Raw genomic sequence first — 22,994 nt, forward strand, 5'->3', positions numbered from 1 at the left:
GTAGCATCGACCTTTGAGCATCGTGCAGTAGATGGTGGTGCCCAGAAGCGCTGTCGGTTGCAGGGTCTGAAGACTTTTTGGAAGGGTTTTGGTATTTGGGAAAGAGAGTACATGTAAGTCACCGCAGGAGAGGTTCCAGAACTTTCCTAAGAAGCGGCAGCAGGTCTGAAGCTGAACAGAGGGTACTGGTACCGGGCATTCTCCCACTGAGATGCAACCCTGGCCACACCTTCTTGGCCCTCTCTCAGCCTGTGGCTGTCAGTCTTTCTGGGCCTTGTCAGACTGTCTCTATATACTGGAAGACAGAAACCACAGTCTCTTGCTAAGGCAGGGCTCTCAGTCCTGATCCACGGGTCTCGACTCCTTTCTAACATTTCCCGGATTTCCTTCCAGGGACCTGCTTGCCTTCCTTGCCCCTCACAGATGTTCTCTCTGCCTACTAAATGTCTACAATTATACCTGCAACCTCACACTTGAGAGACTAAAGCAGGACAGTCCGTTTTTGAACAATCAGGACTACACAGTGGGACTTCGTTAAAGAAACAAATGAAAAGCAACAAAACCAGACAAACACGCCCAAGCCCCCAAGAACCCTCCTGAGCCTGTCTGTCCTCTTGCTAACTTCCGATAGACTAGCAGCTGTGCTCTTTCTTTGCTCTCCTAAAAGACAAATATAGCTGCCTCCTTCCCCACAGGGTATAAAGATATAATTAGATCACATGGTGAGCATAGTTAGACTCAGTTCTTCTGGTTGCCAGTACACACCAGAGGCAAAGCAGATGCCAAAGCCGTGCTCTGGAACTTTCAGCCTCCAGAACCATGGACCTACAGGGGTTTCTGCTGGAGTGTGACCATGTAAGAGGTAGGGTCTACTGGGAGGAAGTTAAGTCATTGGAGGTATGCCTTTGATGCCATTGGGACCCTAGCCCTTTCCTTCCTCTTTTCTTCCAGGTCAACACAAAGGAAGTGGTGTGTTCTACCCCCTAACCCCGAACACACACACCTCAAGATGTTTTTCTGCCAGTGACCTACCATGAACTGAGCCCTCTAAAGCCGTGAGCAGAAACAGCTTCTTTATCTCAGGTAGTTTGTCACAGGCCAACATGAACTTTTCCTTTTAAAAATGCACACGTGCGTAGTGTATGTACATCTGTGTGAGTAGAGGCACCCTGTGTCTGTGTGCACTGCAACAGTTAATAACATGCAATGTTAGGTGGCTTTTCTATTGTAGTCCACTGTATTTTATTAACCTATTTTTTGAAACAGGCCCTCTCGCTGAACCTGAGGCCTGCCAAGTGGCTATAATGGCTGGTCGGTAATTCCCCAGGATCTTCCTGTCTCCCGTCTGGGTTCTAGGATTGCAGATGTCACCGCCACATCCCTGGGCTATTTTATGGCTGCCGGGAGCTCAAACTCAGGGTTTTGACTTTGTGCAGTAGGCACTTTACCCACTGAGCCTTCTCCCCAGCCTTAACTTCTTCGCTTTATAAATGATCCAACCCTGAATATTGTGTTTCAGCAACAGAAATGCTCTCAGCTAGTTCCCAAAATATAGATGTGATTATCGTCCTCCCGATTCACGACGAAAGTGAATACCCTTTGGTCTTCTTAGCTTATCCTGGGAGGGAGACTCGGAAGTGTCTGTCTATTGAGTGTCCGACATTTTCTCTGGTGAAGCTGCTACCTCCCAGCCTAAGTCAGAACATTTCTTCGCCCTCCTGTGATTTGCCTACGGCATGCTCCCTGCCCCTCGGGGACCAGTGTTGTTAAATCACCCTCTGCAAACAGCTTGCCTCTTGGTGGCCCGTGGTGGTGGAGCACTTCAACCCTTTCCCAGTGACAGGACTGTCACGATAGTTCCACATGATGGAGGTGTGCTTGTCTTCTGTTAAGCTGAGCTAACACAAGAATTTAGCTAGATGAGAGGTGAGCCTTGGAGTAGCACTGCCAGCTTCTGTTGTTAGATCATACCCTTGAGTGTCTTCACTTTTTATCCATATACGAGAATGTGTTGCCTGGAAAGCTTATGTGCACGTGTGCATGCTAGGTGTTGATGAAGATGTGGTACTGGGGATTTTAACTCCGGCACTAGTCAAACACGGCAAGCACTCTTAATGTGTGTTGTTGTAATGGTTGTAAGATGGTTGTAAGTTGCCAGCCATATGGATGCTGGGAAACAAACCCAGGTTCTCTGCAAGAGCAGCAAATAGCCTTAAATTCTGAGCTCTCTCTCTAGCACCTCGTCTTTGGTAGCATCTTTTCATTTTATTTATGTATGTGTAGATGAGTATCTGTTGGTATGTGTACCATGTTTGTGTGTGTGTGTGTGTGTGTGTGTATGTATGTATGTGTGTGTGTGTGTGCTGGTTTCTGTACAGGACAGAAGAGGGCATCAGAGTCCCCGAAACTGAAGTTCCAGGTGTCTGTGAGTCACTTGATGTGGATACTGGGAACCAAAAATGGGTCTTTTGCAAGCACATTAAGTGTTCTAAACCGCTGAACCATCTCTCCCAGCCCCCAAAGGCACTCATTTTAAATGCCAGAATATGGGAGCTGGCTGAGGAGATGGCTCCCCAGTAAAGTACACAGAGCTTATCAGCAGAGTGCTTGCCGTGTTTGACTAGTGCCGGAGTTAAAATCCCCAGTACCACATAAAAACCAGGCATGGTGTCTTGCTCCTATAATCCAGTACTGAGGAGGAGGGACAGGGAGGAGAGACAGGGAGGAGGGATAGGATATACTTGGCGCTCATCAGCCAATCAAGCTGCCATATTCAGCTAACCCCAGGTGTCAGTGAGAGAGACCTTGCCTCAAAAACTAAAATAGAGAATGATGAAGGAGAACGCTTGACATCAGCATCTGGCATAAACGCGCATGCGCGCACACACACACACCATACCACACCACACCATAGGCACGCACGTCTCCTACATTATTATGAGAAGAAAACGAATTAATTCGAGACCTTAAGGCTCTCCTGTTGGGTTTTATTTTCTGAGACTTGTTCTTGCTTTGAAGCCCAAGCTTCTATTCTTCTGCCCCACTATCGCACCCGAGATAAGTTTAGGTGTTAAACATTACCCACAGTTCGTGAGTGGTTGGTCGGCCTGGCTATAGATTGTTATTAACAGTTCAGTATTTACAGAACTGCCTTTTCTCTGTCAGATGAGGGAGGTTTTTATCCCATGGCTGTTGCAGAGGTGACCTGGGTCATTCTGTAGCCGTGTGTTCTGATTGGTGGATGAAACAGATAGACCAGGCAGCTGGCAAATGAGGACACACAACCAACCATCTCTTCCCGCCTTACTAAGCTTTCCGTTTTAGAGTGGGACAAAGTACTCCCTTGCTCTTAAGCTTAAAGCCAAAGGTGCCTTCTGCATCCAGCTGGAACTCAGGAGTCCACAAATCACGTCCGGGTCCCATTTCTGTGGGCCGCGGTTCACAGTCCCGGGCCACCTCTGCGATGTTATGGATTCCTACCATAACCTGATGCTCTAGTCTAGACGGTCTGTTGCGTCTCTGAAAAGGCTATAATTGCTGCCATTTGAGCACACATTCAGAAAACACTTTTGTTTTGATTTAAATTGTTTGCTTTTGGGGTTCATGCAGGTACCACCAGAGGAGAGATCTTTGGCAGGAAGGCTTAACGAAAACCACCAGCCAGAAAAGTACCAGGGAATTACCCCCACCCCACCCCCACACACCTGAATCGGAAGCAGTTTCAAAAGGCGAGGAGGGAAGCGGGCCAGAGAGCGAGCTATCTTCTCGGATATTATAAAACCGCTCAGCTCAGCTAGCGGCTCGCAGGCTGAAGCATCTGTCACACTTCACTGACAACCAAAATGCCTTGGAGATAAGACAATTATGAGACCCAAGAATAAATGAAAGAAAACCCAATCTCTGCCGAATAGCACTGCCATCTATTAGGAAATTATTACAGGCTGAAGCGGACTTTAATGAGATTTTAACAAAAGAAATCTAGTCCCTTTCCTCTGGGGCAGAGAGGGCTTTTTTAATGATGTGAATGATTAAGTGGGTGAGAAGCCTCCCTGGGAGCAGGAATAGGAGGAATGGTGTGCCTGCCTGTCCAGGGAACTCTGGGGAAGGGACCGGTGTAATACTGTTCTAGTCTAGGACGTGGCTTGGAAGGTCAGGCTGGACTTCTGGATCCCAGCTGAGTCTCAGATTGCTAACCCAACAACGCAATGGGCTATGGGTCTTGCCGAGGTCATCACAGTAGCCAACAGAGACTGAAGTCAGAGGGCATAGGGATAGCTAGATCCAAGACCTGCTTGCCTTCCATCTTCAGACCACTGTTGCGTCAGAAGACAATGTTACCGGAGTCTGATGTTCTTGCTTCAAGTGGGGGAGAGAAAATAGGTTGCTGAGAGTAGGTCAGAGGGAGGTAGGCAGACAGATGCCCGGGGCCTCTTGCATGGAGTTGATTTTCCTGTCTTGTTCTGTCTTTCTTTCATGTTCCTGAAATGAAAGTGTACAGGGAATCGGTAGGATCAGAGAAAGGTCCCCCTAGTCCATTTGCATAGGAGTTTGCTGCACTCGAAGCACCAGCCTCTGCTTCCCCCATGAGGGACACTGAGGAAGGCTAGGGTGACACAGGAATCCCTGGGCTGCCAAGAGCAGTTGGGTCTTTCCCAGGAGGGGCATGAAAAGGCCATGGCTGAGGAAGCAGTGCCCACCAACCACAAAGTGTTTGTGTGTGTGTAGCGGGAGACTGGCGCTCAGCATTTGGACATTCAGAAACACAGACCACCTTTCTAGGGCAGAATTCTAGCCAGAAGAGCCATGTACTGTGCTGACTGTAAGCCCCTGAGGCCAGAGGCAGCCGGGCTGTTAGGTTATTCAGCATCTTTGGAGGGCTGACAAATGGGCATCAAATGCAGTCCAGGGCCACCTGCCCTGGAATGACGCAGGCCACCATGGTTATTCATGTACAGGCAGTTCCTCGGTTGAGGCTTCCTTCCCAGGTGACTCCAGACTGTGTGTCAAGTTCACGGAGATAACATGGAGGGAATAGCAGGATAAGAGGAAGGAATCCCTGGGTTAACTGCCAAAAAAGATGTGTCCTGCTTCTTGGTCAGGTATGAAATCAACCGTTGTTTGCAGAGATGAGCTGGGTTGCTCACAATGTTGTTGCGCATACAGAAGCTGCCAAAACCCTTGAATTCCACCGTTTGTAGTAGCGACAGTAGGAGGATGGGAGTTTGTAGAGCACTCACCTATCGTGCATGAGACCCTGGTTCAATCTCCAGCACTGTATAATCAGGGCTCGGTACTGGCATAATCAGGAATTCCAGCACTAGGAAAGTAGGGTCAGAAGAATCAGATGTTCAATTCGAGGCTAGGCTGGGCTACATGAGATCCTGTCTCGGAGTAGCAGGGGGTCAAGGGGAGATAAGGGGGATGCCTCCGATGGTTCTTGCTTACTCCAGCTTTATAAAAACCATCTTAAGCATGTTACTGACAGAACCCTGTCTCGGCAGACGGACCATCTTACCGGCGAAGCTCTAGCTGCACAGCTTGCTGGGCCGCGTGCCCTAGGTGTTCCAGGTGAGCCCCAGAACTCTTATTGTCCGCACATTCTGCTCACACTTGGGCTGTATAGTTTGGTCTTTGTTGGCTTCAGACTGTACTTTGGGTTCTAGGGATTCTGAGGGACGATGAGTTAATTAATGAATGCAGGGGAAACATCTAATGATTACAAATGAAGAAACTCACTAGATGCAAAGTGGAAGCTAATCCAGGCATACTGAACTATCTCCAGGCACCCTCCCACCCCCCATCCCCCCCACATTGGGAACAGGAAGTGTTAGTTCTGTCTGAGGCTCCCTCTTCCCTAAGTACTGACAAGCCACCCTTCTCTTCAGAAGTCAGCCCTCCGGGCATTAGCACCAGGAATGGCTGTGACTCATCTTCCTAAGTGTGATAAAGAAGAGCCTAATACTTCCTACAAGTGACTGTGGGGATGCCTCGGGGACCCTCATTCCTCTATTTTGCTTTGCATGATATACTTAATACTGTTTAAAAAAACATTTTAGCAGATGACTCTTTCCTTAGTCAGGACTTGTATGTTTCTGATTGCAGTATTTTATAAATAAATTCTACTTGACCATGTTAAAATTTTTTCCTTCTATGCAAAACTCCTAGAGTGAGGATGGATGGGTTTGCACTCCCAGCCACTTAACAGATCTAATTTTAAAACAGCCAGCTCATCTGGCTTTTCTTGGAAGGATTTGGGGAAATCTGCTTCCCACGGTTTCCTTGCTGCCCACTGTGGTACAGGCATTCTCTTAGCTTCTGATGGTCACTCATATCTTTAGCATGTGGCCCCTTCCTCCTTCTTCAAAATTTTAGAAATTATATTTTGTGTATGGGTGTTTTTCTTGCACATGTATCTGTGCGTCATGTGAGTACAGTGCCCTCAGAGGCCAGAAGAGGGCGATAGATCCCCAGGTGGTTGTGAGCTACCATGTTGGTGCTGGGAACCAAGTCTGGGTCCTCAGGAAGAGCAACCACTGCTCTTAACTGCTGAGCCATCCCTGCAGCCCTGGCCCTCCTTTGCTCTCAGAAGCCATGGACTCTGAATCCCACTCAAGGTTCATGTCTCCTGCTGGTGACCATGGAAAACTGAGCTACAAGGGTCTACTCTCTGCCCCAATAGCACCTACCCCACCTCCTTTCTCACTCTGGAGGCAGATTTACTAAATGGTTCTAGATAGTCTGATACTTGTTATGTGATGGGACTGACCCTGAACTCCCATCGGTTTCAAACAGGATCACTTCGACTCCTTGACACTCAGACTGGGTCAGGAAAATCATCTGGCTATCTCTGTGTCACAAGAGCAACTGATATGGAACTTTAATAACATTTGAAAGAAAATCTCCTTTTTTTAAAAAAAAATTACCTAGATTAGTGTCCAGCTGAATGAGGAGAAGAGAAGCTTGAAGGACGATATATATGTACATATTTCTTTTTAATGATTTGGTGGTCTCTGTTCCACAACACAACCAAGCCATCATCTGATTGCTCTCATTTCCTGTCAGCTGTGATAGTAGAGAACTATTTAAGGTTTATGGCTACAGTGACTTTCAGCACTGCCCAGGGGGACAGGAAAAGAAACAGAAATTTTTTTCCCAGCTGAAGAAATAAGGTAATGAGACTTAGCGCCAACTCTGTTTCTGATGATTCCCAGCCCTAGAACAGCACCTGGGACAAGGCAGATCTCACCAGGTACGACACCTTCAATAAATGACTGGCCATGCAGCACCCATTACAACCCATTCATCAACTGTGTAACCCAGACTCACAGTCCTCCTGCCTTGTGCTCGGAGGGCTGGAATTGCAGGTGTTCACTGCTGTGCCTGTCTAGCCAACTCTTTTTTAGCTGTTTCACACAGCATACAGTGAGGAGTATGTAGAGCCCTTAAACTCCATATTCCCTGCCATGGCCCATTCTATATGTCAACCCAGCTAGATTATGGTATCCAGCTGTTTGAATAAATACTAACCTAGATGTTAGAGGGAGGGATTTCAACAAGTGGGACTTGAATGAGGCAAATCTGCAGTTGGGTGGGCCTTGTTCAATCAGGGAACTAGGGACTAAAAGAAAAGCTTTGAAGCCTCTGGGGGAAGGAGGAGAACAATTCAGAGGCCTTACAGTCAGGATTCCAACAAGTGTGCCTCAGTCTCCAGGCTCATTCTCCTTCTTCCTCTTCCTCCTCCTCTTTCTCCTCTTCTTCCTTCTCTTCTTTTTCCTCCTCTTCTTTCTCTTCTCCCTCCTCTTCCTCCTCAGCCTCTTTCTCCTCTTCTTTTTGCCTCTTTCTCCTCTTCCTTTTCCTTCTCTTCTTCCTCCTCTTCTTCCTCCTCCTCTTCCGTTTCCTCTTCTTCTGTGGGTTGATGTCTATATGCAGGTGAGGGCAGGCACAAGATAAGGCAAGGCCGGTGATTGAACAGTAAAAAAGAAATGTGGGTGCAGAGTTTTTGAGAGGCAAGAGAGATAGGAGAGAAGGGAGGAGAAGATGGAGAAGGAGAAGGATGACCCAGACCCATGTGGCTTTAAATAGCCACAGGTATCTATAAATATCTTATAAGGGATGGATAATTATAGGACAACAACTTCTAGAGTTTTCATTTTACTTGGTTACTGGGAATTGTGACTGAGCAGAGTCCGCATCAGGAGAGCCTTGAGATAGGTGGTCGTTGCATGGGGCTGGCGTGGCAGCAACCCACCATGGTAACTAGATGGTAGCGAGATCACCGCTGGCACCAGAGAGCTGGTGGTAGCATGGCATGGTGTGTTTTTAAGGTTTTTTTAATAAGTACTGCTACATCCTTCCTCTTCTTCCTTCTCTTCCTCCTCTTCTTCCTCTTCTTCCTTCCACCACACTATTACATCTATCCTATACCCTATTGGCTCTGTCTCCTTTGAAAACCCTGGGCAATATACCAGCTTTAAAGAAGTTAAAATGACTTCAGGAAGGTTGGGATGTGTAAAAAGGAAAACAATGAATAGCAGGGATTTGTTCTAAAAAGTGCCCTTTCCCCTGAATTTAAGGTGGCTAGCCTTCTCAGAGAGGTTTTGTGGGCAACGCAAGGACAAATGAGGTAGACACCGATGTCCCCAGCAACAAGGCGAATGCCTGCGGATTGCTTGTGGAGAATTACAGGCACTTGAGGAGGTTGTGGCTTTTTAACTTTGAGGGCAGCTTTGCTTTGCAGCTCAAACTAGACTGACGCTTGCTGTCTTAGTTAGGGTTTTATTGCTGTGAAGAGACACCATAACCAAGGTAACCCTTATAAATGAAAACATTGAATTGGGGCTGGCTCACAATTGCAGAGGTGTCATCAAGGTGGGAGCATGGCAGCATCCAGGCAGGAGGAGGAGTACAAAGCTCAACATCTTGATCCAAAGGCAACCAGGAGGAGACTAGCTTCCAGGCAGCTAGGAGAAGGAGGTGGGGAGGGAGAGAGGGAGGGGAGGAAGAGGCTCTCTTCCACACTGGGTGGGGCTTGAGCACTAGAAGCCCTCAAAGCCCACCCACACAGTGACACACTTTCTCCAACAAAGCCATACCTCCTGATAGAGCCACTTTTCATAGTACCACCACACTGTTTCCTGCCTCTTAGGTGCTGAGATTATAGACATGTGCCATCATACCCAGTTTTATGTAACGGATCCTGTTGGGTAATTATCATAGATAGTAGCCAGCCTGGCAAGATTTTGTGATGCCAGTAACTTGAAAGACTGAGGCAGGAGGATCGTTTGAGCTCAGGAGTTCAGGGCCAATCCAGGTAACATAGAGAGACCACATTTCTTAAGAAGTCAAACAAGTAAATTTCTCCGTTACAATCAGAAAGCCAGATTCGTAGTATATGGGTCTGTAATCTCACTATTCGGGAGTTGGGGCAGGAAGATTTCAAGTCTAGGCTGGCTTGGACAATAGAGAAAGACCCTCCCTCAAAATAAAGGCAAGTGGGGCTGGAGCTCAGGAGTGGAGCTTGCCTAGTATGCATGGGGCCCCAAGTTCAACATCCAGTACTGAAAATAAAATCAAGTATACGCTGGACTTCAGCTGCCACCAGAGCCGGCTTCAAGCCAAGCTTGCCCTAAGAGGAAGCCTTAAGATCATCCTGCCTGAAACCTGAACAGGCAGACCATGGGGTTGCTTCGGTGATTGTCTCCCCTCTGTTTCTGGTATTCTCCTTTGTTCAGAGACTTTCTCCTTTATCTCTTCTCCTGCCTCTAATCCAGAACTTATAATGCCAGTGAAGGTGGATAAAGTCACATTTGTGCTAAGGCACTCACACTGACACCTTCACCTGTCCCATGTCTTCAGTTTTGCTTCCACGAATGCTGCGTTAAACTGGGGTCAACAGATGCAGTCTTAATGCAGGGTGTTGTTTGCAACTAGGACAGTACAGGTCACATGGTCTTGGGCTATCCAGGGTAAGACCTTCTGGCAGAACAAATCCTACCACTTAGCTTCTTGGTCATCCTTACTGGTCAACCCCCCCAAAGTCTGGACCAGCCGATGTTTCCATGAACACTCCCTGGCTGCCTACCTGTTCCCATGTGGGTGTGCAGCACAAAGCCTTTGCTAGGAGGCTTGGAACTCAGCATTGTCAATCATCTCATGCTGTCCTAAGATGACTGGTAAAATTTGCAAGGCAAGATAAATTCCTCTAGCAAATACTTGTCAGAATTGACAATCTGCTGTCTCGAGATGTTCTTGGTACAGAACCAGCCAAGCTGTGTACACAGCTGGGCGGAGGGCTCATGCCTCTAATCCCAGCACTCAGGAGGGAAGGCTTGCTCACCACAAGATCTAGGCTATCCTGGGCTACATAGTGACCTCCAGGACACAGTCCTCAGAGTAAGTTCCTGCCTCAAACAAACTGTAATAAAAATTAAAAAAAAGAAAACCATGCACATGTTGTGACTTCAAGGGATCACTGTACATTACAACTTTATGAGAACTGGAAAAGCTGAGGGGACAGAGATGGTGCTTCCCTGATAGTCTGGCAAGGACAGAGGAGGCCCTGTAGACAAGCGCAAAACACAGAAAACATGAAACAGAAGTAGAGCTTTCAGATCTTAACCTTATCATCAAAAATTTTGATTTTTAGTTACTTATTTTTAAATTTTTCAGTGTTAAAATAGTGTAATGAAGTGGAAAGTCAGTTGTGTCTGATGGCGTTTTGCTGGGGCAGGCATGTGAGGGAGTGCTGTCCTGAAGCAGGCACAGGTGAAAGGATGCTCTGCTAAAGCAAGCACGAGAAAGGACAGGTGATGAAGGAGTCTTTGCTAATGCCACACCTGCATTGGTCCTCCTTACACTGAGTAGCTGAGCTCCATTTTTCCAGATCTCCATAGAGAGAGGTGCACCAAAAAACCTTCTGGTGGTGTGTTGAGGCTTCGTGCCGCTTCCTTGGATGGGCAGAGTGATGTCAGCTGAGACAGACTCGTGTGGAGTTTTGCTAAGTCAGACACATGTGCTAAGGCAAGACACATGCTGAAGCAAGACCCGTGGAGGACACGCAATGTTTGGAGGGAATATAAATAGGACTCAACAGACTGGGAGAGGGGCTGGGCGGTAGAGCTAGCTCTGCAAAGCTTGTTGGTCTTGTGTCTTTGCTGATCTTTGCTCTGCTAAGAGAGAGTCAGAGACAGAGAGACAGGGGGCACTGCAGAGAACTTCTGGCATCCCTGCTGGTTCGAGTCCCCCCCTGCTGACTGTGTCTATGAAGTGTTTTGGAGTGGATGGAGCTGTCACTGCTGACCCGTGAACTGCTGCTTTCCTGACAACACAGTTGGGAGTTGCTTCCGAAGACCTATTTCTAAACAGGTTCACATCCCATGCATCCTTCCTTTTCTACTACCTCTGGTGGGTAATGGGCTAGAAGGGGAGGTTAAAGTGTTTAAGAACCATCATTAAGGAATGGACAGATGCTCAGTGGTTAAAAGCACTGTCTGCTCTTCCAGAGGTCCTGAGTTCAATTCTCAGCAACTACACAGTGACTCACAACCATCTGTAATGAGATCTGATGTCCTCTTCTGTGGACAGAGAAACAGAGACTTCTCTTATGAAGTCTAAGAGGTGCATTCATCTGCTACATGTAGGCTCGGTCTCTCACCTAACTAGGGACTGGCCGTTTTGGCTTGAGTGGCTGGCTAACAAGCCCCTAGTGTCTGCTTGTCTGCCCCCAGTGCTATGGTAGTAGATGTTCACCACCACATCTACTTTCATGTGACTGCTGGAGACTCACACTCAGATCCTCACTTTGCCCAGAAAACCCCCTTCTCACTGCTGGCAAAATCTTAACATGTCTCCACTACTTAGCCCATTCTCAACCATCCCACATGTGTTTCTTCTACCCTTTGCCCTACTTATTTCCATATGTCAACAGAGCTTTGCTTTGCAAGCAGGAGTTGTTTTAAAGATGTGTTTATTTTACTTGAGTACACTGTAGCTGTCTTCAGACACACCAGAAGAGGGCATCAGATCCTGTTACAGATGGTTGTGCGCCACCATGTGGTTGCTGGGATTTGAACTGAGGACCTTTGGTAGAGCAGCCATTGCTCTTAACTACTGAGCCATCTCTCCAGCCCCCCATGAGGAGTTTTTAAGTGAGAGGTTCCTACACTGTGCAGAAGCAGTAAAAGGCCGTGATGCTGAGACAGGGAGAGAAGTTCAGAAAGTGTGCAGGGCAAAAGAGGAGGAGGCAACTCAGGCAGACCTCGAGCTGGAGAACCCTTCAGGAAGTTTGGATGTTTCTGGAAGCAGAGAGAAGATCCTTGGCTTAAATGTTTTAAGGCAGTGATTAACCACACAGCCAGGGAGCTGGGGCTGGATGCATACCTACCTTCCATTTACCCACAGCCTGAGAGCTGCGGCTGGCTGAGCACCTTGCTCTCCATCTAGCACATTGCTTGTTGGTGACCTGTAGGACTCGGACTGACAATCAGACTGGGTCAAACCAGAATGCCTGAAGTGTAAAGGATGCTCCGTGGGATTGGCAGCTGCTTCTGAGACCATCATCTGAGGTCACGGAAGAACTGCCTCACTGACTTGTCCCTGTGCATTTCGATTTGGAATGACTTAGTCCACTGTAAATACCCATTGGGACCAGGGAGATGGCTTGCTGTGCAAATGTGAGGACTAAGAGTCTTCAAAGCCCAATAAAAGCCAGATTGTGGCAGGGGGTGGGAGGACTGCAGGGAGGGGGGGGACTTTCCTGTAATGCCAATGAGCCAGAGACAGAATCCCAGGGGCAAACTGGCCAAATTAGTGAGCTCTGTTCAACAATCAAATGCATGCTTGCTGAGGACCTGCTGTTCTCTGGCAGCTCGTCTTCTTTGTATTCCTCTTTGATCCTGAGTAAAATCTCTTTTGCGACTCTACTGTTTGAGTGCACATCAGTTCTTTGAACAAGATGCCAAGACTCTGAAAACTCCTGGTCCAGACAGAGATGACCAGTAATGTTGGCAGTTATTAGAAGTCCATCTAGAATATAGTTATAGATTCTTCTGCACCTGTTCTAAAAGCACCTTACTCTGCCTAACCAATGAGTTTTACTACCCCCACCATAGCTCATAGCATAAGGCTTAGACCCGCCCCTCTGCCATGGTCTCCTGCTGGTCCCCGAGCTGCCCATCTTCCACCCAGAAATTATCTTAACTCGCTTACTAAGCAATTGCTAGAAACTGGTTAGACTGCTAGGAGTTGCATAGAAATTATTCTTTGAAACAACATTATGAGTTAGACATCAGTTTCATTTTATGAATGAGGGAAATGAAACAGAAAATTAAGATAATCATTGAATCTATATGACCAGTAAAAATGGAAAAAAATCTTATCCCTAGTCTGATTTCAAAACCCATGTTTTTCCTGCATTGCATCTCTGTTTAGTCTACATACCTCTTCTAGGCATGGTCATTCTTGCCATTAAGCCATTGTGTTTTGGTGCCAAACATGCCCTCTGTACTCTGTGATTTGAGAGCTGAGTCTGCACAAGCCTGATTCTGTGCTGTCAGCTGGCTCTCTGGGGGCACTGTTACTAGGGATGTTAGAAGTCCTGAAGAAGAAAAAGAGACTCCAGTCTGAAGTTCCCGTTGAGCCCCACCCCATAGGCACTTGTGGTTCATGCCCTACTTGGAGGTGCTTTGCCCCCTTCCCATCTCCCATTCAGCCAGCTGATGACCCCTTTTAAAGCTCTGGGTTCCAAATCTACCTAGCTCCTCCTCCAAGCCCCTCATGTCTGAGCTTTGCTTCTCAGTACGGCTCTTCTCTTCCAAGATGGTCCCAATCATTTCCTTTTGGTACCCATGCCTGTATATGTAAGGGTCATCCATCACTGATGCTTTAAGTTGAGAGAGGCCTACATGAAGTGGAAACTTAAGGGTTCTTTGGAAAGTCGGTTGTGTTGGATGGTGTTTTGCTGGGGCAAACATGGGAAGGAGTGTTCTCCTGAAGCAGACACAGGTGAAAGACTAAGGAAGACTCGTGAAGGAACATTTAGCTGAGGTAGACACAGGAGACAGGGTGTTCTGCTAATGAGAACACATGAAAGGACACATGATGAAGGGCTCTTTGCTAACAACACACATGTATTGGTCCACCTTACATTGTGTAGTTGAGCTGCTGTACTGACTGGTTTTATGTCAACTTGACACAAGCTGAAGTTATCACAGAGAAAGGGGCCTCAGTTGGGGAAAATGCCTCCATGAGATCCAGCTGTAAGGCATTTTCTCAACTAGTGATTAAGGGCCCAGCCCATTGTGGGTGGTGCCATCCATGGGCTGGTAGACCTGGGTTCTATAAGAAAGCAGGCTGAGCAAGGCAGGGGAAGCAAGCCAGTAAGTAACATTCCTCCATGGCCTCTGCATCAGCTCCTGCTTCCTGACCTGCTTGGGTTCCAGTCCTGACTTCCTTTGTTGATGAACAGCAGTGTGGAAGTGTAAGCTGAATAAACCCTTTCCTCCCCAACTTGCTTCTTAGTCATGATGTTTGTGCAGGAATAGAAACCCTGACTAAGGCAGCTGCATTTGTTGGGACTCCACAAGGAGAAACACACCAAATACACACCAAAAACTCCACAGGGAGAAACACACCAAAACAGTTTCTTGCCACTTCTGTGAACTTGGACTCATTGGTAGAATGATATCAGCTGAGACAGAAGCACATGCTGAGGCAGGACACATGGAGGACGTGATGTTTAGAGAGTATAAATAGAACGTGATGGACAGTGATGGAGGCTGAGCTTGGCTTGCTTAGAGAGCTATCTGTGCAATACTTGTAGGCCTTATGTCTTCACTAATCTTCGCTTTGCTAAGAGAGGCACAGCCAAGAACTTCTCCTGGTGTTCCTGCTGGTCCCTCCTGCTGACTTGTGCTGAGACTGAGGCCTGGCTGTCACTGTTAGGTCGTGTCACTGCTGGTGCTAACCTGACTGTCGAACTAGGCTGCTGGTGTATCTATTGTGTTTTCGAGTGGATTGACTTACCATTGCTGATCTGTGAACTGAACTGCAGGTTTCCGGAAAATGGGAGTTTCTCCAAAGTACCGTTTCTACGTAGGTCTACTTCCCCCATATCCTTTCTTTTCCACTCTGGTGAGTGGCAGGGTAAAGGGAGGTTAAAGTGTTTAAGAACCAACATTAAAAGTAGCCTTTGGAAAAATTAAAGTTACACATAAGAGATTTGCAGAGCCTCTGGGTAGGTTCTATGAGCACACTTCCAAAGAAGGTTGGCAGGTGGAGACAGTAAGGGAGGAAGAAGGACCGGCTCCAATTGTGGGCAGCACCATCCAGTGGCTGTGGGTTGCTACAAATCAAAAGCTGAAGAGGAGGATGCCAGTCTTCATGCCCAGACTCTGAGGTTCCTGAACACAGCACAGCAGCTGCCGCCGCCATTGTCCTGATTATGTGATCCACACCCGTGATTCTGTGGAAGGCTTTCAGGCCTTCTGCATCACTGGCCACACGTGCTCTGGGGCTTCTGTCTGGCTGGAACGAGCTGCTTCCTTGGGTGGGTATTTTCTGACTGCAGCATGCAGAAAATGGGATGGGTGTTCCTGTCTGTCCTGAAAAACCTCTTGCAGTTTTTCAAAATTTACCGGTTTTAAGGCTGCTCTGTGGAGACCGGCCAGGAAGCAGGTTACAAATCTGTCTCTGGCCAAAATACCACCTGTGGAATTATAATCCCATCGGGGATCTTGGTCAGGTTCTGTCTTAGGTCCAGTTGGGTATGTTCCATCTGATGGATCTCATCTGCATGCATTTTTTTTTCTGCTCCCAAACTCACGGCTTTCCTCAGGAAGTAAATTATTCGTAAGGATCATATGTAAAGCATGGAATGCCAAACTATAAGACTGTGGCACAGGAGAGGATAAGAGAGGGCGGGAAAGGGCATCGGCGGTGCTCGGGGTGAGTGGCGTGTCCGCGCCCACACGTGAGTCTGGCTGTGGAGGGAGTAGCATGAGTAGAAGCTGAGGCGGAGGTCTGGATTTTGCAGCGCAGAGGGGGTGACTCATTGACTGGGTTGAGAGTTGTGGTGTCAGGAATGGCAGCACTAGGACCGCTCCTGCAAAATTCTTTCTTCCCAATGTACTTAATCTCTACCTATGATGTATACATATGTGTTTTCCAGCATCCTGTCAAGTCCAGGCGCTCATTACATCTAGAACAGCTCTAGTGAAGCAACCTACAGATGCTTCAGCCTTCTCTCGCAGACACAGACACTTCTACTGGACCTGTTTTTTCTGACCTATTCTCAGATGATTCCACAGACCCTGGACAACAAGGGAACAGCCAACTGGAAGACTGGACAAACATCTCTACCCCCATGTTTTTAGACTCTCTAGAAACGTCGCCCCAAAACAAGCATGAAGCAGTCAGAGATCATAATGATCCTATTCCTGGTCCACCATCACCTCTTAATTTTTCTTTTTTAATTAAACCAAAACAGGGGAATGCTGGAATTCTGTAAATCCTACCCCTCAGTTACCTAGCAACAGCCAGGTATACCCTACCCCTCAGTTACCTGGCAATAGCCAGGTACGCTCCGCCCTAGTAATCTGACACTATAAAAGGGGCTGCTAGACCCCTTCTCTCTCTTGGCTCTCTTGTTATCTTGCTCTCCCCCCTTCCCCCTCCTCTTCCCCTTCCTTTCCCCCCTCCCTTCATGTGCCCATGGCTGGCCTCTACTCCTCTACTTCTCTACTCCTCTATTCCTCTCTTCTCTCTCTCTGCCTCTACTACCCTCTTAACTCTCCCATGACTTGAATAAACTCTATTCTGTACTATACCGTCAAGTGGCTAGTCCCTCAGGGGGAAGGGATTTCCAACATGGGTCCCCCAGAGACATCCCCCTTACTTCCAGGCCTTGACATACCTCCATGGGTCATATTCCTCCCACCCTCTTCATCCTTTTCCTAACATTTGTGCCCCGTGATTTTATCAACACTTCCAGAATCCCCAGAGGCCAGACAATGAAATCTTTGAAACCCTGAACGAAATAGACCTTCCTTCCTTAGGTTACTTGTGTGAGTTTTCTTTCACAGTGATAGCAAAATGAGCATATTCCTCACCTCAACCTGAATCCCAGGCTCCCCCTGGGAGCAGCAGAGGCCTCGGTGGCTGTGGCCGTGTGGATCACTTTTTTTTCCCCCAGAGTCCTCTTAGTAAACTTTTGACAGGAAATCTTCACCATGAATAAAATATTTCTCTTATCTCTGAGGGCAGAAAATTAACAAGTCTTAAGGGTTTTCAAAAAATACTTCCCTTTCTGATGTCATTGACACTTAAAAAAAAAAAAAAAAAAAAAACAAAAAAAAAAACAAAAAAAAAAAAAACTGTGCTGTAGAAATGGTCTTATTACCAAATAGCTTTACTAAAATATAAGTCCAGCCTATAGCATCCACTCTGAGGTACAGTTACAGAGGGACAGGCACTGCGTAATTTATGATAAAAAATGCAAGTTTCACTCATACAATTCTGGAGGCTGGGAAGTCCACAGTCTCGAGGCCTGTTTCTGGTAAGGACTCTCTTGTATCATTCCATGGCAGTAGGCTGGAGGGGACCAAAGCACATGTGTGCATTTGGGAGAAAGATAAAACAGCATGAGGGGAGAGCTGAGCCCTCAGACATAGCTGTCCAGTGAAAGGAAATTAAATTCTAGGACTGAGAACATTGTAAAACAAGTCAGGAGACTGGTGGGGCGGATGCTTATCTAAGTCAGGATACAGGTGGTTAACATCTAATTTACATTTGACTGAGGACTAAGTTGTAAAAGACATCCTAGGCCAGCTTCTGCATTCTTATCTTTAAGGTAACAATGGGCTTAGCTGGGCATGCCTGGACTTTGTTTTAAAAAAAAAAGATTTATTTATTTTATGTATGTGAGCGCACTGTAGCTGTCATAAGACATACCAAAAGAGAGGGCATCAGATCCCATTACAGATGGTTTTGAGTCACTTTGTGGTTGCTGGGAATTGAACTCAGGACCTCTGGAAGAGCAGTCAGTGCTCGCTCCAGCCCAGACCTGAACGTTTTGAATTACTTTCTTTTTTTAATTTATTATTTATTTATTTATTATATATAAGTACACTATAACTGTCCTCAGACACACAAGAAGAGGGCATCAGATCTCATTACATATGGTTGGGAGCCACTATGTGGTTGCTGGGATTTGAACTCAGGACCTCTGGAAGAGCTGTCAGTGCTCTTAACCACTGAGCCATCTCTTCAGCCCTTGAATTAATTTCTGTAAGTATTTTTTTTTAATGTAACTACTCATTCCTACAGCATCATTGTTGAAAGGATTTTCCTTCTCACTGAATGGTTTTACTGTCCTGTCAAGCAGTCAGTTGAAAGCTCAGTAAAATGGCAAGCAGGAGCAATCCCAGGTGCCAGTGGGTGGTAAGATGCAGGCCCTGCCTTTCCTCTCCTTAAAACAAATCAGTCCACTACAGACCAGATTTTTCCTGGATTCAAAGCCACTGCATTGATTTGTCCTTTGTGCCAGCATATTGTATTGGTTTGACTTTCGGAATTGAAACGTCCCTGTTTTGTCCTTTTCCCCTTTAAATGTGTTCTAGGTAGTCTGGCTTCTTTTCAGTTCCTTTAGGATGTTAATGTCTACAAAGCAAACAGTTGAGACTGCTAGTGATGTCACTGGCAGTAAACACAGGGACGAGTCCTTCGTCACAGTAGTGAGTTGTCAAGTTCATGAACATGGGATGCATTCGTGAACACATTTCTAATTTCTTTCTATGGTGTTATAGGTTTAAAACAATACGTTTTCCCAGTTATTTGGTAGAATTCCTAAATATTGGAATCTTCAGTATGCCTCTGTATATAGAATGCCCTGTATATTCATGTGTTTGCACTTGTGTACACGTGTATACATGTATGAACATCTAGAGTCCAGATGTCTACATTGGGTTCTCAATCACCTTTCACCTTTGTTTTGTGCTGGAGCTCATTCATTGGCTGGGCTGTCTCTAAGCTCTCAGTGGGATGTCTCCTACAGCTCACCAATTGGCTGTGATATCTCATGCAGCTCACTGATTGGGTGGGCTGTCTCTTAGCCCTCAGTGGGCTGTCTCCTAGAACTCACTGATTGGTTGTGATATCTCATGCAGCTCACTGATTGGCTGGACTGTCTCCTAGCCCTCACTGGAGGGCCTCGGGAATCTTTTGATCTCTGCCTCCCCCAGCACTCGGTTTATACACAGACTGTGGGGACGGAATGTACGAGTTCAGCAAAAACTTTATCAAAGGAACCATTTCTCCAGCCCCAAATGTAACTATTTTTTTTAATCTAAGTGATTTATTAGAGGTGTGTAGAAATATAACTTGTGTGTGTGTTGATCTTTTTTTTTTATAAATTCATTTTTATTATTTTTAATTGTGTGTCTCTTGGCCTGTGTGTACTTATGTGCTTGTCGATATAGGTGCCCCAGAGGAGTCAGATCCTCTAGGGGTAGAGGCTGGAATTACAGGTGGTTGTGAACCACCCAACATGGGTGTTGAAGATTCTCTGCAATAGCAGTACAAACTCTTAACCACAGAGCCATCTCTCCAACTGCTGTGTGTTGATCTTATACTCAGTGTCCTTATATTATTTACAGTATTTGTTTTCTGTTTTGTGTGTGTGTGTGTGTGTGTGTGTGTGTGTATTTCCTTAAGACGTTGCCAAATTCTCTGTAATGACATTTTGTTTCTTTATTTCCAGGTTGTGGGAATTCCCTTTTATTCCTGCTGCTTGGTGGGTTTTCAAAATATAAAAGCACTTGAGACTTGGCTTATTACTTTTGCAGGACTGCCGTCATTTCTGTATGCCGCTGAGCTATTCATTGACATTCACGCTGGTCTGTATTTCTCTAATAGTATTCTTGGGTGATTTTAATATCAAGATAATATTATTGGCACCAAAGAGTGAACTGGAAATTATTCCATCTACTTTTTGGAAATGTTTATGAAGCCTGGATCTTAGTTCTGCTTTACATAGGCTTTATAGGGTTTTTTTTTCTTTCTTTTAATTTTTTTGAGACAGAGTTTTTCTGTGTAGCCCGGGCTGACCTGGAATTCTCTCTGTAGACCAGGCTGGCCTTAAACTCAGATATCTGCCTTCTTCTGCCTCCCCAGTGCTGGGATTCAAGGTGTGCACCACCACTGCTCAGCTGCAAGTAGTTTTTTAAAATAATAATTCATTCTCTTCATAGAGATTGTGCTCGTCAAAATTGCCAACTTAATACAAACTAGAGTTGCCTAGGGGAAAGGGAACCTCATTTGAGGAGCTGCCGCCATCAGATTGGCATGTAGACAATCCTGCTGGGGGTATTTTTGATATGGAAGGCTCCTTCCCACCATGGGCAGTATCTGCCCTGGGCAGGGGATCCTGGATTGTATAAGAAAGCAAGCTGAGCAATCCACGGGGAGTCAGCCAATGGGCAGCACTCCTCCATGGTTCCTGCCTTTGCTCCTGCTTGAGTTCCTACTCTGACTTCCTACAATGATCACAGTTAATATATCCAACTTAAAATGAAACTTCAAAGCACAAGGCATAGTCTCATTACAATAGAGAGACTCTAGACAGTGAGAAGCTTGTGGCATACTGTCATCTTCAGGTCCCTGTCACCAGAAAGCACAGTACAGTTTAAGCCCTGGGATGCAGAGCCAATAATGCAAGGTAGAGCTTTTCTAATATTTTATTCTTGACTTAGAACACTGTGCCCACATTTGGAAGACAGATTGTCAGGATCCCCTGTGACTGCACAGTGGGGTTCTTTTGGTTCATTATTTCTATGGCAAACATCGTATTTGTAGGCCTTCTATTTATATGCATATCTGCTAGAGAGTTGTGAAAATCAGCAGAGAAGGGAAGGGATGCTTGGCACAGAGGTACTTGCGTTTCTCAGAGTCACGGTATAAATTGCCAGGGAAGGGAGATGAAGATATTCTTTTCAGGATTGTACCAGCTGTGCCATGTGATAACAGCAGGAAGCACACAGCATTTAGGAAACTAGAAAAATTTAGATCAACGCAGAATAGGTCTTTATCCTTTACATCAACCATTGCTAAGCCCACACATACATTTTTTTATGTTTAAAAGAATTTTCTTTTTATTACAGGTATGTGACTAAATAGGTTCACGGGCAGAACTTTAAGAGAGTTATTGCCGTCAGAAGAACCTCATGAAGAGAACTGAGAGAATCAAGCCTGCTGCAGGAGCTCCTCAAATTTTAGGAGCTAACATCAGGCCCTTAGTATAGGAAGATCTTTTAGAGTCTTTTCTCCAACAAGGAAAGAGGTGCTGCCCCCTAAGAAAGCTGCTCTCTTGGCTGAAATCCTACAGGCCCAGCTAGAGACATATTATACTGGAAAAAATATTCAAGTATTGTGATTACCATCTGTTATCCTATTCAGGATGCTGAGACAGGAGGATTGACACACATTCCAGGCCAGCCTAGAATACAGGGTAAGCCCATGTCTCAAAAAACTGACAGATAACCACCTAAACAAACATCAATACATCTTCACAAAATAAAGAAAGAGATCATGCCCAAAGCAGCTGCAGGGATTGTCTAGAATGTGCTGGCAGGGGCCAAGGCGCTTGACCAAAGAAACTAGACAATAAGGCCAAACAAGCCGGGCTACTTTGGTTCAGGGACTCTCTGGGGTGTTTTTCAGAAACCCATAGGGAGGGACTCTTCACATCAGGCATGGTGGAAACACCTGAAGGGTTAAGGCAGATCAGCAAAGGGGCTCAAAGCTCAGAAAGATGGGCTGTAGGGATAGGCTCCGCAGAAAGGAGGGTCTGTACGCCACATCATTTACCAGACTTTAAGGAATGTGTGACTTAGAAACCCCAACACAGAGACATCATGTGGGCTCTCCTCTGTCGGTTAGGAGATGTAGTCACAATTCATCGGAGCAATGAGTTAACTTGATTCTGAAGTGCAGAGGCCTGCTGTCATCCCTGAGTGCCAGAACCCAAGGAAAACAGTCACAGTATTGTTAACTTGTAGAGACTGTCAAGGGAGTCTTAATCCAAAAGGGAGCTGTGAATCTTGGGACCATCCTGTTTTTCCTGTGACTGTGGAAAAGAGAAGCCACTTTAGTCTGAATCAGGGTTTCAGGCTCCTGAGGAATGTAGGTTTGACCAAACCACCATTAAGTCCAGTAAGAGCTCAATGTGGGTTAAATTTGGGGACAGTCCAGAGGAAGGGCAGGGCTGCAGTTGTAGCTTCTGATTCATGATAGACTTGGGTGCTGCATTTCACACCATCTAAATCTTTCTTTTTCCTTTCAAGAAGAGAGACAGTGTGTATCATGGTGCTTTTGGAGGACAAACAGACATGTTCAAGACAGAAAATTCTGTCTCTAGGGAGAGATCAGGACAAAGACAGAGGAAGGTGGCTGTGAAACGGCAGGAGGGGCTGGGCATTTCTCCATCTTTGTCCTGCTACCAGCTGAGGCACTGTTCTTTCCAAGAGGCCAGCCCTGCACTGAAATGGAGGGCTTCCATGAAGCCTCTGCTCTCCTTTTCCTTACCATGGGGGATCTACTCACCACGCAAATCCCTCTTGCCTTTCTAGTATTGTCTTGGCTTTGCTTCCTAAGAATGCAAATCTTGACGCACCAAGTGTGAGGTCACCTCATCTCATGCATTTCTGCCACTCAGACTATCGGATCCTCTTTTAAGAAGAATCATAGTTACATATGCACAGAGTTTAAAAAAGAAACCAATTTCCTATTCAAACAAACACTTAGCCTCATCCTCTCCTTCCTGCCCTGTTTTCTCTCTCCCAAGGGCAGCCACGCCACTTGCTTAGCTGGTCATGTTGGTATTTACTCTGTAACTCGGAATAACACTTGTATTGCTGCTTGATTTTTCAGATCTGGTCATAATCTGTTTTACTTGTGATGGGGATTGTCTTTGTCCTTCCCAATCCCCACCTGTCAAACACACA

General features: G+C 46.2%; 1 long non-coding RNA gene across 1 annotated transcript; it reads left to right on the forward strand.

Moving 5' to 3' along the window:
* The first annotated feature begins 737 nt into the window (after nucleotides 1–737).
* LOC308440096 lies at nucleotides 738–17,055 on the forward strand. Its single transcript, XR_013975639.1, has 3 exons — nucleotides 738–862; nucleotides 952–1,083; nucleotides 16,166–17,055. It is a non-coding gene; the product is annotated as an uncharacterized lncRNA (long non-coding RNA).
* The last annotated feature ends 5,939 nt before the right edge of the window (nucleotides 17,056–22,994 follow it).

This window comes from Micromys minutus (assembly GCF_963924665.1).
Source record: "Micromys minutus genome assembly, chromosome: 1".
In the NCBI taxonomy this organism is placed as follows: domain Eukaryota; kingdom Metazoa; phylum Chordata; class Mammalia; order Rodentia; family Muridae; genus Micromys; species Micromys minutus.